Source organism: Panulirus ornatus, chromosome 58, assembly GCF_036320965.1.
Source record: "Panulirus ornatus isolate Po-2019 chromosome 58, ASM3632096v1, whole genome shotgun sequence".
Lineage (NCBI taxonomy): Eukaryota > Metazoa > Arthropoda > Malacostraca > Decapoda > Palinuridae > Panulirus > Panulirus ornatus.
The window spans coordinates 33,820,906-33,833,685 of record NC_092281.1 but is presented as its reverse complement, the minus strand read 5'-3'; positions in this window follow the sequence as shown (position 1 = coordinate 33,833,685).

Here is a 12,780-nt window from a genome sequence, read left to right as displayed (position 1 = left end):
CATAATGCAAGAATAAACTGGAGTCCAAATATAAGAATCAAAAGTACATAATGCGTTGTGAAAACTGGTACCAGAATGAAATAATTAAACACAAGAAGATAGATATCAGCATAAAACATGGAAAATCCATGAAATAAAATTATCAATGGAATAATCATAGTTACACACATATGAATATTTCATGCAGTTTCAAGGAAAAACAAACTAGCTCAACTAAATACTTTGATGTGGCAACATGAGGAAAAGAGAAAAGCTTTGGAAATGATTTACATCTTGTACGACATTTTTACTTCACAATAAAAGTATTCTCTTAAACAGGGTCATCTTGGGGCTCAGCGAGGCCATTCCTTTCAAATTACAGTCTGCGTACACCATCCAAATATATTAGTGCGAATGGAAAATTTAGGTAGGCTAAACATTAATTGAAAACATCAGGGGAGACCCATTATGAAGAAGAGCAAAGTAACTTGTCAGCTTTACCTTTTACTGCAGATAATATCTGAAGAATTAATTTCAATGAGTCCTTAACTTTACAGAGATGCAGAAGTGTCTTGTTCCTCTGAAAAATATAAAGAACAAAATGGTAATCAGCAGCGTAGTTACAATAGGATGGAGGGTAGGCCCCAGGAACCACCGACAGTTTAGGGTTTTTATGATATCCAATTCTGCCTAGCTCCTAGGTTGCCATCCAGTCAATTTGGCCGTGATGATCTTGGCAAATCTATCCCCAAGGGTCCCAAATATCTAAACGCCAGTGGTAAATAGCACCTCGACTTAACTCAAAATATCACATATTGTTTACTTGACACTTATAGAGCCTAGCTTTCATGTGAGAATCAATAAGATTTGAAAATGAACTTTGTCTAAATATAACACAAACACTTTAAACAGCTAATGTTAGAAATGAAAAGAAAAGTACTAATCAATAATAACAAATATAAACAAACCGTAACATTTATTCTGTCCCTTACCACCATGCATGTCTGTTCAAACAAAACAAACTGACCAAAAATAATTCTTTATGAACGTCTCGATTAACTAGAATTTCCCAAGAAACAATAACATATAAGAGAAGTTTTAGTCTGCAAACAAAACAAATACTTAAAACATCTAACACAAAAGTAAAAAATAGATATCATAAATGATCATAAATTAAAGCCAGTAACTATCAATAGCTGTCGCTTACACTCACGACTGGCTGACCCGTACCATATTTTGGTCTTCCGCTTCACGTACAAATCTTGACCTATAACAATTCTAAATTATAATTAACATAATTTTCTTTAATCATTATATTACAATTTTCTTATGTTAATAATTAGTATAACAAACAAACAAAAACTGTAGAACTATCAGAAGACAAATTTCAGGCAGCAACTATGAACAAGCGGGAAGGTTTGATCATTTCTCTCCTGATCCTGCCTCTCTCTCCATCTCCCATATGGCCTTCCCATACACCAAGATGATATATACATATACATATATCTGGCCAATTCCCTGATCAACTTAGTTAAAGTAGGTTGCATAAAATATACAAAATCACTAACCTCATTACAGGTTACTATATCATAAGAAATAATTTCATAGATTTTTGTTTATTCTCCATAGATTTGAGACACTTTAAAAGCCTAGCTTGTATACTAAGATTTTCATCCTCTGAGCGAAGCCATACAATAATCGTCCTTATCTACTCTGAGCATTGGATAGCCTCCTGATGATCAAGATTGCTGTTTTGGTTGTCCGTTTCCCTTGTTACTGCTGCTCCTCACTGCACACCTTACATGAGTGCCTTCCACAGTATTAGGGACAGCTGCTGGGCCTCACTGTAGCTACTTCTGGGACGGTTGCCAATCTTCCTCGTATTCTCTCATGACCACAGCGCCAAACCGACTCCCGCCATCAGGCCGAGACGTACAAACATTTCTGACAAAATTGAGACAACCGCTTTCGCGTCAGTTTTGACACCAAGTGAATTTATACGACAATTACGTTCAAGATGCTTGGTTTTTCGTTCATGGATTGAACAGAAGCAACCAACGATGGTTGCTACTGCCCAATCCATGAAGTCCCCCCCACCACGGAAAGGTAACCAAGTTTCGGGGGGGATGGGTGTTTACCCTGACGCCAACGGAGAAACTCAATATTAGTGCAGAGATCTTTTCCTCGGTAAAGAAAGTGTAGCCGGACTCCGCCCTCATGAGGTTACTGCACGACAGCAAAGATCACCCTTTGGTAGACTGTGCTATAGGCAGCACAGCTCCGTCAAAGATCTCACTCCATAAGTGAACTTATATAGATTCTTGTCTATAAGGAACTCATCAGTTCTTCTCCAGTGAAAGCAAAAAATCATCGAGAAATTCATTTGCTTCCTCAATATCAGGATCTTGTGGCTCTATGTGGGGGACGGGGCTGGTGGGCAGTGTGTCTGGCTGTGTCTGGGGAGCGGGGCTGGTGGTCTCTGTGACTGGCTGTGTCTGGGAAGCGGGGCTGGTGGTCTCTGTGACTGGCTGTGTCTGGGGAGCGGGGCTGGTGGTCTCTGTGACTGGCTGTGTCTGGGGAGCGGGGCTGTTGGTCTCTGTGACTTGCTGTGTCTGGAGATCAGGGGAAGTCTTGGGTATAAATTTCAATATACTGTGAGCGATATCGTCTCTCAACCGATTCCTCTCGATCTTCTCTTGCACGGCCTTCATGATACGTTTGGGCGGCTTTCTCCATTTTCTTTGCATTTCAGTTGGTGATCCTGCGCCATCGAGCCACATGATACCAGAATAGTATCGTTCCTGTTTCCCAACGGGTCCAATCTTGGTGTCACACATGATGCCGAGGGAACCCAAATGGCGGCCGATGTTTACGTTGGAAGCCACGGGCTCGTTATGTATCTTGCAGTAACTTTCATACCGTTGCTGCAGCTCTTTCCTGCTGATAAGGTACCGCTTCATAGTAATAGTCTTTCCCTTCATTTGAACGAAGGTATTCATGAAACTAACAAAGGAAGCCTTTCCTTTGTAATCCCGTTTGTAGTAACAGAAGGCCATTGAAGACGTGGACTGGGTCAGGCGAAGTTACACAGACTAACAAGGTAGTCCTCTAATCAATGGTCCTGTATCAGCACTGAACTCGAAATACGTCAGAACGACAATTTCAACCCAGGGCTGGAGGCCCATTTGATGATATTCTCACGTCTTGCTCAACCAAGTAACCTCGGTTAGACCTTGTTTATATTTAAATATAGTAAAGTTAATAAAGTGAAGCTTGATGTTTCTATTTATATGTAAGGTGCAATGTAGTTTATATAAGGTTCACCATCCAGATGGGTTCCTGACATACCAACTTACATTCAGATATATAAATATATATATATATATATATATATATATATATATATATATATATATATATATATATATATATATATATATATATATATATATATATATATATATATATATATATATATATATGTATATACATATATGTATATACATATATATATATAAATAATATATATATATATATATATATATATATATATATATATATATATATATATATATATATATATATATATATATATATATATATATATATATATATATATATATATATATGAATGTAAATTGGTATATCAGGAATCCATCTGAAAGGCAATATATGTCCAAAGAAAGATATTTATGAAGATGTAGTGAAGATGGCCTTGACCAAGATAAAGGCCACTGATAATGAAAACGAGATGACTGTGAGGATGTAGTGAAGATACATTTTTATTAAGGTAGAGTTGAGTGCTGTGAAAGTGGCTTGACTATAAGGATGTAGTGAAGATGGCCTTTCACCAAAAAATACGCTAGTGATATTGAAAATATGATGATTATGAGGATGTAGTGAAGATGGCTTTTATCAAGATAGAGGCCAATGATATTGAAAATGAGATAAGTATAAGGATGTAGTGAAGATAGTCTTTGACCAAGATAAACGTCATCGATGATGAAAACAAGATGATCGTGAAGTTGTAGTGAAAATAACCTTAAACCACAGAAAAGCCATTGATATTCAAAATGATTGTGAGGATGTAGTGAAGATGGCGTTTGACCATGATAAACGCTAGTTATGTTGAAAATAGCATCTTAATAAGCCAAAATAAACAACTAACAATCAAATCAAATAATTAATTCAAAAGATAGGGTAAGGAACCAGAAATAAAAAGTCTTATAAAGTCCAACAAATAACACCTAAACGAAAAAACCTAAAAGAAATTAGATGGAATATTTCCTATGTATGTCCATTATTGTGTTTATATATGAATATAAGATATATATATATATATATATATATATATATATATATATATATATATATATATATATATATATTGTTTATGGATGGGGTTGTTAGGGAGGTAAATGCAAGAGTTTTGGAAAGAGGGGCAAGTATGAAGTCTGTTGGGGATGAGAGAGCTTGGGAAGTGAGTCAGTTGTTGTTCGCTGATGATACAGCGCTGGTGGCTGATTCATGTGAGAAACTGCAGAAGCTGGTGACTGAGTTTGGAAAAGTGTGTGGAAGAAGAAAGTTAAGAGTAAATGTGAATAAGAGCAAGGTTATTAGGTACAGTAGGGTTGAGGGTCAAGTCAATTGGGAGGTGAGTTTGAATGGAGAAAAACTGGAGGAAGTGAAGTGTTTTAGATATCTGGGAGTGGATCTGGCAGCGGATGGAACCATGGAAGCGGAAGTGGATCATAGGGTGGGGGAGGGGGCGAAAATCCTGGGGGCCTTGAAGAATGTGTGGAAGTCGAGAACATTATCTCGGAAAGCAAAAATGGGTATTTTTGAAGGAATAGTGGTTCCAACAATGTTGTATGGTTGCGAGGCGTGGGCTATGGATAGAGTTGTGCGCAGGATGATGGATGTGCTGGAAATGAGATGTTTGAGGACAATTTGTGGTGTGAGGTGGTTTGATCGAGTGAGTAACGTAAGGGTAAGAGAGATGTGTGGAAATAAAAAGAGCGTGGTTGAGAGAGCAGAAGAGGGTGTTTTGAAGTGGTTTGGGCACATGGAGAGGATGAGTGAGGAAAGATTGACCAAGAGGATATATGTGTCGGAGATGGAGGGAACAAGGAGAAGACGGAGACCAAATTGGAGGTGGAAAGATGGAGTGAAAAAGATTTTGTGTGATCGGGGCCTGAACATGCAGGAGGGTGAAAGGAGGGCAAGGAATAGAGTGAATTGGAGCGATGTGGTATACCGGGGTTGACGTGCTGTCAGTGGATTGAAGCAGGGCATGTGAAGCGTCTGGGGTAAACCATGGAAAGCTGTATAGGTATGTATATTTGCGTGTGTGGACGTATGTATATACATGTGTATGGGGGGGGGTTGGGCCATTTCTTTCGTCTGTTTCCTTGCGCTACCTCGCAAACGCGGGAGACAGCGACAAAGTATAAAAAAAAAGAAAAAAAAAAAAAATATATATATATATATATATATATATATATATTTATATATATATATATATATATATATATATATATATATATATATATATATATATATATATATATATATATATATATATATATATATATATATATATCTTTTTCTTTTAAACTATTCGCCATTTCCCGCGTTAGCGAGGTAGCATTAAGAACAGAGGACTGAGCCTTTTTTGGAATATCCTCATCTGGCCCCCTCTGTTCCTTCTTTTGGAAAATTAAAAAAAAACGAGAGGGGAGGATTTCCAGCCCCCCCCCCCCCCCCCCGCTCCCTCCCCTATTAGTCTCCTTCTACGACACGCATGGAATACGTGGGAACATTCTTAATCCCCCATCCCCAGGGATAAATATATATATGTACAATCCCAGGGGATAGGGGAGAAAGAATACTTCCCAAGTATTCCCTGCGTGTTGTAAAAGGCGACTAAAAGGGAAGGGATTGGGGGGGGGGTGGGGGCTGGAAATCCTCCCCTCTCGTTTTTTTTTTTTTTTTTTTTAATTTTCCAAGAGAAGGAAGAGAGAAGGGGGGCAGATGAGGATATTCCCGCAAAGGCTTAGTCCTCTGTTCTTAACGCCACCTCACTAACGCGGGAAATGGTGAATAGTATGAAAGAAAAAAAAAAGATATATATATATATAAAGTATGAATAAATGTGGCGGGGTGGCGACGAGAATGAATAAAAGCAGTAAGTATGAAGTATGTACATGTGTATATATGTATGTGTATGTATGAATATGTATAGGTTGAAATGCATAAGTATGTATATGGGCGTTTCTGCACGTGTATGTGTATACATGTGTATGTGGGAGGGTTGGCCCATTCTTTCGTGTGATTCCTTTCGCTGCCTCGTTAACGCGGGATACAGCGAGAAATTATAAGTAAATAAAGTATACAAGTAATGGGAGTGTGTGTTTGTGGTAGTAGTGCGTGGGTGTGTTAAGCGTGGAAAGGAAGGCCTGTTAAAGTCCTTTTTTACAGACTGGAGGTTTGAAAACGGGGTTTAACGGGCCTCGGTGCCTCTATATATGGTGGAATACGTGTTTGCCATTGGTTGACAATGATCTACCAATAAGAGGAATGCATTTGGTATAGTTTGATAAGCTGTAAGGGTGAAATTCCTATGTATTCTTTGGGTTAGGTATCAGTAATTTGGTAATGTCGTCTTCGGTGGCGAGAGCGCGTTTTATGCACTAGCAGACACAAACTCCCTCCCTATTGGCTGAAGAAAAGCCATAAGCTCCGCCCACCCTGCCTCACTTGATCCAGATGAAGGTTGAAAGGCAATTTTATACAATTATCTCTATGTATATATGGAAAAAAGTAAAATATAATGGTGTCATAAGATAGAGCTTGCTGTGTTGTCTATGTTCCATAAGATACATACAAAGAAAAATGCACATTTCACAAAAGCACACGATGATAGGCACAGAAGGTACAACTGCTACTTTTACGTCCATCTGACCCGGTATATATAAGAATGTTCCTACGTATACATCATCTTTTCTAGCCATTCGAGAAGGTTCTTGCTGCTCCTGTCTCGACCACGTGTTAACCACGTGGTTGATGGAGGATTAACCGCCAGATCCCACGAAGAGAGAAGAAAGAAGAGAGAAGACAGAAGAAAGAAGACAGAAGACAGAAGAGAGAAGACCTAAGAAAGAAGTGGATTGTAACGTTGCCTCCCGCGTTGGTCCTTCCCGCGGGAGACCGTTACGGTGACGACGCCGGCAGGCTGTTCCCTCACCACCCTCGCTGCTCCCCACACCCCCACATTGCCTCCAGTCCATCTTCACATCCCTTTTTTATTTTTTATTTTTTATCATCCATCATCCATCTCACGACCGTTTGGCTTGAGCAATCTCTACCCCAGCTTCCCCACCCCATTCTGGAAAACTCATTTTCCTGAGGAGTGGAGGCTGGAGTGGACCTGTTCTCACCTGACGGGGTGGAGACCCTCACACTATCTCTTACCTCTCCCCTACCTTGGACCGTCGAGCGTCCCTCACTCACGTTTTCTCGCACTAGGACACTGATGCCACCAACATGCCGCCCGACATACGTCTAAAATCCCTCAAAACTGATTGTCTCCCTCCTTCCACGTTCGAACTCCTGTCCATCGTCTTTAAGACCACTGAGATCAGTCCTACTAGGGTCATTCAATTCCCTTCGAACAAATACCAGTTTAAGATTTACTTGGGCAAAGATAGTGATCTAGATAGAATTCTATCTAAGCCTCTCCTTGATGAACTAGCTAACAAAAAACCACCAAATCGTTCAGGACCGCTGCCCCCTTCAAGCTAGATGTGCTATTATTGCCTACAATGTTGATGCATCCATCTTGTCCCTCAGCCCTTCGGAGATTGTTGAAGCCATCAATGGCGAAAACAATGACGTTAATGTCATCAACGTCTATAAACCGAATAACTCCAGATCAATAAAGATACAATGTTCAAACCCGACCGAGGCCGATCGCCTGCTCTCCCGGGGAGTCCTGTTCCCCATGATCTCTGTGCCAGCAAAATCCCTGAAGAAAGATGAATATCTCGACGTACAACAATGTTTCAAATGTCTGAAATACCGACATGAGACTAAGAACTGTAAAGAACCCCACCAAACCTGTAGTCGATGCGCGGAAACTGGTCATGGTTTTCGTGAGTGCAAGGTTCAGGCAGCGAAGTGTGTCAACTGTAAAGGTGAACACGTTGCTGTATCTGGGCTGTGCCCACGTAAGAAGGAGCAACTCCGCGCAGTGCGTCAGGCACAAAAATCCAACTCACCTCCTTCCACAAACCCTCACCTCTACGCAACAGTTGCTGCTGCTGCTCCTCCCCCTGCCACCCAAGCTTCTCCTATCCCAACTACCAATTCTTCAGACCTCCTCACCCTACAAGGTAGGATGCATGCGTGCTACCTAAAAGCGTTGTTCCTGAGCGGGGAAGATGAATCGGAATTCATCAGAATCTTCAAATTGCTTCCTGCTCAAAACAGCCTAACCAATGTACGAGCTCCACCTGAACTTCTTAGCTCCCCCGCCAACAACGATCCCTCCCCGATCCCTGTGTCGTCCGCCACCCTGTACCCTAACGAAAACATATCCCAGGAGACCCCCAGTAACACTTCCAACTCTCCCCCAACTACTCAACCTGTCACCCTCCCAACTTCCAATACCCCCTCCGCACCCCCTAACACAACTCCATCCATAACCCCCCCAACCCAACACCAACAATCCTACTGTCTCTCCAAATACCGATTCCTCTCCCACCCCCACCGTCCCAACTTCCACCACCACGACAGTTCCCCACGAACCTCCACTCACCAATCCCCCCCTCCCCCCTCCCCCCTCCCCCTCCCTCCGTCCTCCGCCTAACCCTCCCACAGGAGCCCCAGCACCTGACCTTGCCGACACACCAGACAACCCACCAACGGTTAACCTTGACCTTCAAATTGTCGACAATCACCCTCTCCCCTCCCCTCTCCCCTCTCCTGACCCATCACCAGATATATCCCGACCCAAGACTAGAAACATGATACAAGTGAAACTCTCAAACGATTAGTCAACGGCCTTCATCGACAACAGACACAGAAGGCCAATAAACTTCCATAAGTCGTAAAATGCTAAAAATCTAACAGTTTAACGTGCGCAGCTATCACAATGGCCGTCATCTGATTGCCACTCTCCTCGAAGGGAAGAGACCCGATGTTGTGATACTTAACATCACATGTATCACCAACGGATACAAAATTAGACATTACGGGTATACATCACGACAGTCTCCAGACAGTAGACACGAGGGAGTCGCCATTCTCATACGCAACACCATCGAACACGAATACCTCGCCACCTCATGGCAATACGAACACTTTCTAGCGGTTAAGATAAACACAATACATAGCTTCATTATCTTCTGCACTACATACTCTCGACCCAACACTTCCATTCCACTCCTTGATCTCTACACAGTATTCAATCACACACATATCCCAGTCTACCTTCTAGCTAACCTCAACGTCCAACACAGAACCTTCTACCTCAACAGAAACAATTCTCATGGTGATGACATATTCAATTTATACTCTTACAAACGTCTTAACTTCCTAGGACCTTACTTCCACACCGTCTCCACTGGCCCAGGAGGAAAAGGCAGACCTGACCTTGTCTTCTCCAACAGAGCCAGTAATTATCTTCATAATTTCTTGTCTCCAGGACCACTGTGTGGTTCCGACCACATCCCTATCTTTCTTCATCTCTCGTCTAACCCTATCCTCGTCCCATCACCCTCACACTACCACTACAAAAGAGCACAACTGGGAGAGCTTCAAAAACTCTCTCTCCAACTGCACTTACACCACAAACTACGAAAACCACCCAATAACACTAATAGACACAGAAATAGAACATATACATGAAACAATCACACAGGCAGCTGACTCCTCTATCCCAACATCTTCATTTACCTCAAGATACTCCTTCTTCCTTTCTCCCATAACAACCAGACCTCTCTCGTGCTACCGTCGACGCTTTGAGCATAACAAACATCGTTTGGGCCTAATAAGGTGGGACCTCACATCCCAACAAAACCACACACTCAACAGCCTTCTAGAAGACCACAATAGACACTGGATCTCTCATCACCACAACAGAACAACACCGAATTAAATCTCCTCAAGAGTTTTGGAGCAGAACCCGGAAACTCAAAGGAATACCAAAAACAGACTTCAATCGACTAAATGACGACAACACTCTACACCATAACCCACAAGACATCGCGAACATTTTTCAAAAACACTGGGAAGGTATCTTTCACCCTCAACCCCCCCCCCCCAACCCACCCCTCACCCCCCACCATCCCCACCCTTTTGCGTACGACCAATCACTTTCACACGACCACCTTCTCACAACTCCAATAAGATTGAGCGAGGTCAAATTCCTCCCTCTAAAATCGCTCAAAGTAGCCCCAGGTAATTCAGGCATTGGTTACCAGCTACTTACGCATATCCCTAACAACACTATTAGAGCCATCACCTTCCTATTCAACGTGGCACTAGCCTCTGGCTATCTTACCGCGGCCTTCAAAACAGCAACAACCACAATGATACCAAAACCCAACAAATCCAACAGAGATCCAGTGATCTACTGACCCATCAGCCTACTTGAGTCCATTGGGAAGACAATTGAAAGAATCTTAAACAACAGACTTAGACAACACCTAACAAACAACAACCTACTCTCACACAAACAGTTTGGCTATCGTCAACATCATACAAGATGAAGTCAACATAATTATAAACTACACAAAAAGCAACACGCGGACACACAAAATGACTGCACTCATCACAAATGATACTGAAAAAGCCTTTGACACCTTTTGGCACGATGGATTGAGGTACAAAGTAAGCACCCACTTCCAACTCCCACGACCCACCATATAACTTCTTTCTAACTATCTTCGTAACAGAATAACCCGAATCAAATACAAAAACACTTATTCAAACTACTTCTTCCTTAATGCCGGTGTACCTCAAGGCTCCGTGCTGGCCCCCACTCTCTACACACTCTACTCAAATGATCTTCCCAATCCTATACACCTGGACTCCATCACTCTCCAATATGCAGATGACGTTACTCAACTAATCAGAGCCAGAACCCTCACGCACTTAACCAGCAGAACCCAACAGGAAATTGACCACGTTTCGCTCTGGGAGTTAAAATGGAGGATTAAAACAAATCCTGCAAAATCCAACATATCCTACTTTAATGTACGTCAGAGATACAACATAACTAATGTCTACCTACACTCCCGTATACACCGAAATTCAACCATTCCCATCTCAAACATCAACACTGTCCTGGGCCTAAACTATGATGTACACCTGAGAATGAACCGACATATACAATCTAGAGCGGCTATTGCGAGAGCGGAGCTCGCAAAATTGTATAGATTCAGAGAGGCGCAATTCAAAACCAAATTGCACCTCTACAAAGCATTAATACGACCTCTTATCACATACGCCCCTTCAGCTCTCGAACTCGGAGCCAAATCTAACATCCGTGCACTCCAAATCATTCAGAACAATTTTTAACATCAAATGGCACGAGTTCATTAGGAACACAGAACTTCACGAGAGAGCACGAATCCCTCCTCTAAACATCTATTGGAGGATATTGTTTGAAAGACAAGTAGAGCGATTTCAAATACATCATACTCACTGGATTGATTACTTCAACAATCTCCTGGGAATAGATCACCCAGGTAACATGTTTAATATACAACCTGAACAACATCCAGTGCCAATATATTAAAAACTAAAAACCACTATAGATCTTGCTGTTAAGTCCGTGCGGGGAACGCCTTGGGAAAATCAGTGTCCATCGGCCAGAGATACGATCCATCTCCTCCTGTATCCCTTAAAAAAATAAAAATAAGAAAATAAAAACGAAAATAGATAAAAAAATATACAAAAAATAAGATAAAATGAATTGATAAAGAAATGAATATTAAAAAAAATAACTAAAATAAAACCTTGCCCTCCACTCATCATCTCCGCCCTTCTTAACCTATTTTTCCTATGCAAGCTGGGTTAAGCCCTGGCTCTTTTCCTCCCTCTAAAGTTCACTTCCTCTAACAATTCTTGCTCTTTTCCCCCCTCTCTTTTCCCGCCCCTCCTTGGAAGGGACTTTTCTATCATCATCATCATCATCAGATGGGAGGTAGGTTTGGGACGAGACTCAGGCCGAAGAGGAGAGAAAATCTTGGGACGAGAGTCAGGCAGGACAGGAGAGAGAGGCTTGGGACGAGAGTCAGGCAGGACAGGAGAGAGAGGCTTGGGACGAGAGTCAGGCAGGACAGGAGAGAGAGGCTTGGGACGAGAGTCAGGCTGGACAGGAGAGAGAGGCTTGGGACGAGAGTCAGGCTGGACAGGAGAGAGAGGCTTGGGACGAGAGTCAGGCAGGACAGGAGAGAGGGGCTTGGGACGAGAGTCAGGCAGGACAAGAGAGAGAGGCTTGGGACGAGAGTCAGGAAGGACAGGAGAGAGAGGCTTGGGACGAGAGTCAGGCAGGACAGGAGAGAGAGGCTTGGGACGAGAGTCAGGCAGGAGAGGAGAGGTACCACGTCAGTCTCTCGTTCCCTTACACAAGTCATCAAGTCCAGTCTCTCCTTTGCCACTCCAAACCTCCAGCCTGACCCAACAACACTGTGGTCTGCATGATGGAAGCACACATGAAATATTCACAAGAATTTCCTTCTCTACACTTGCCTCCAGAACTTTCTTTTATGCTGGTAGGTCCAAATGTTTACG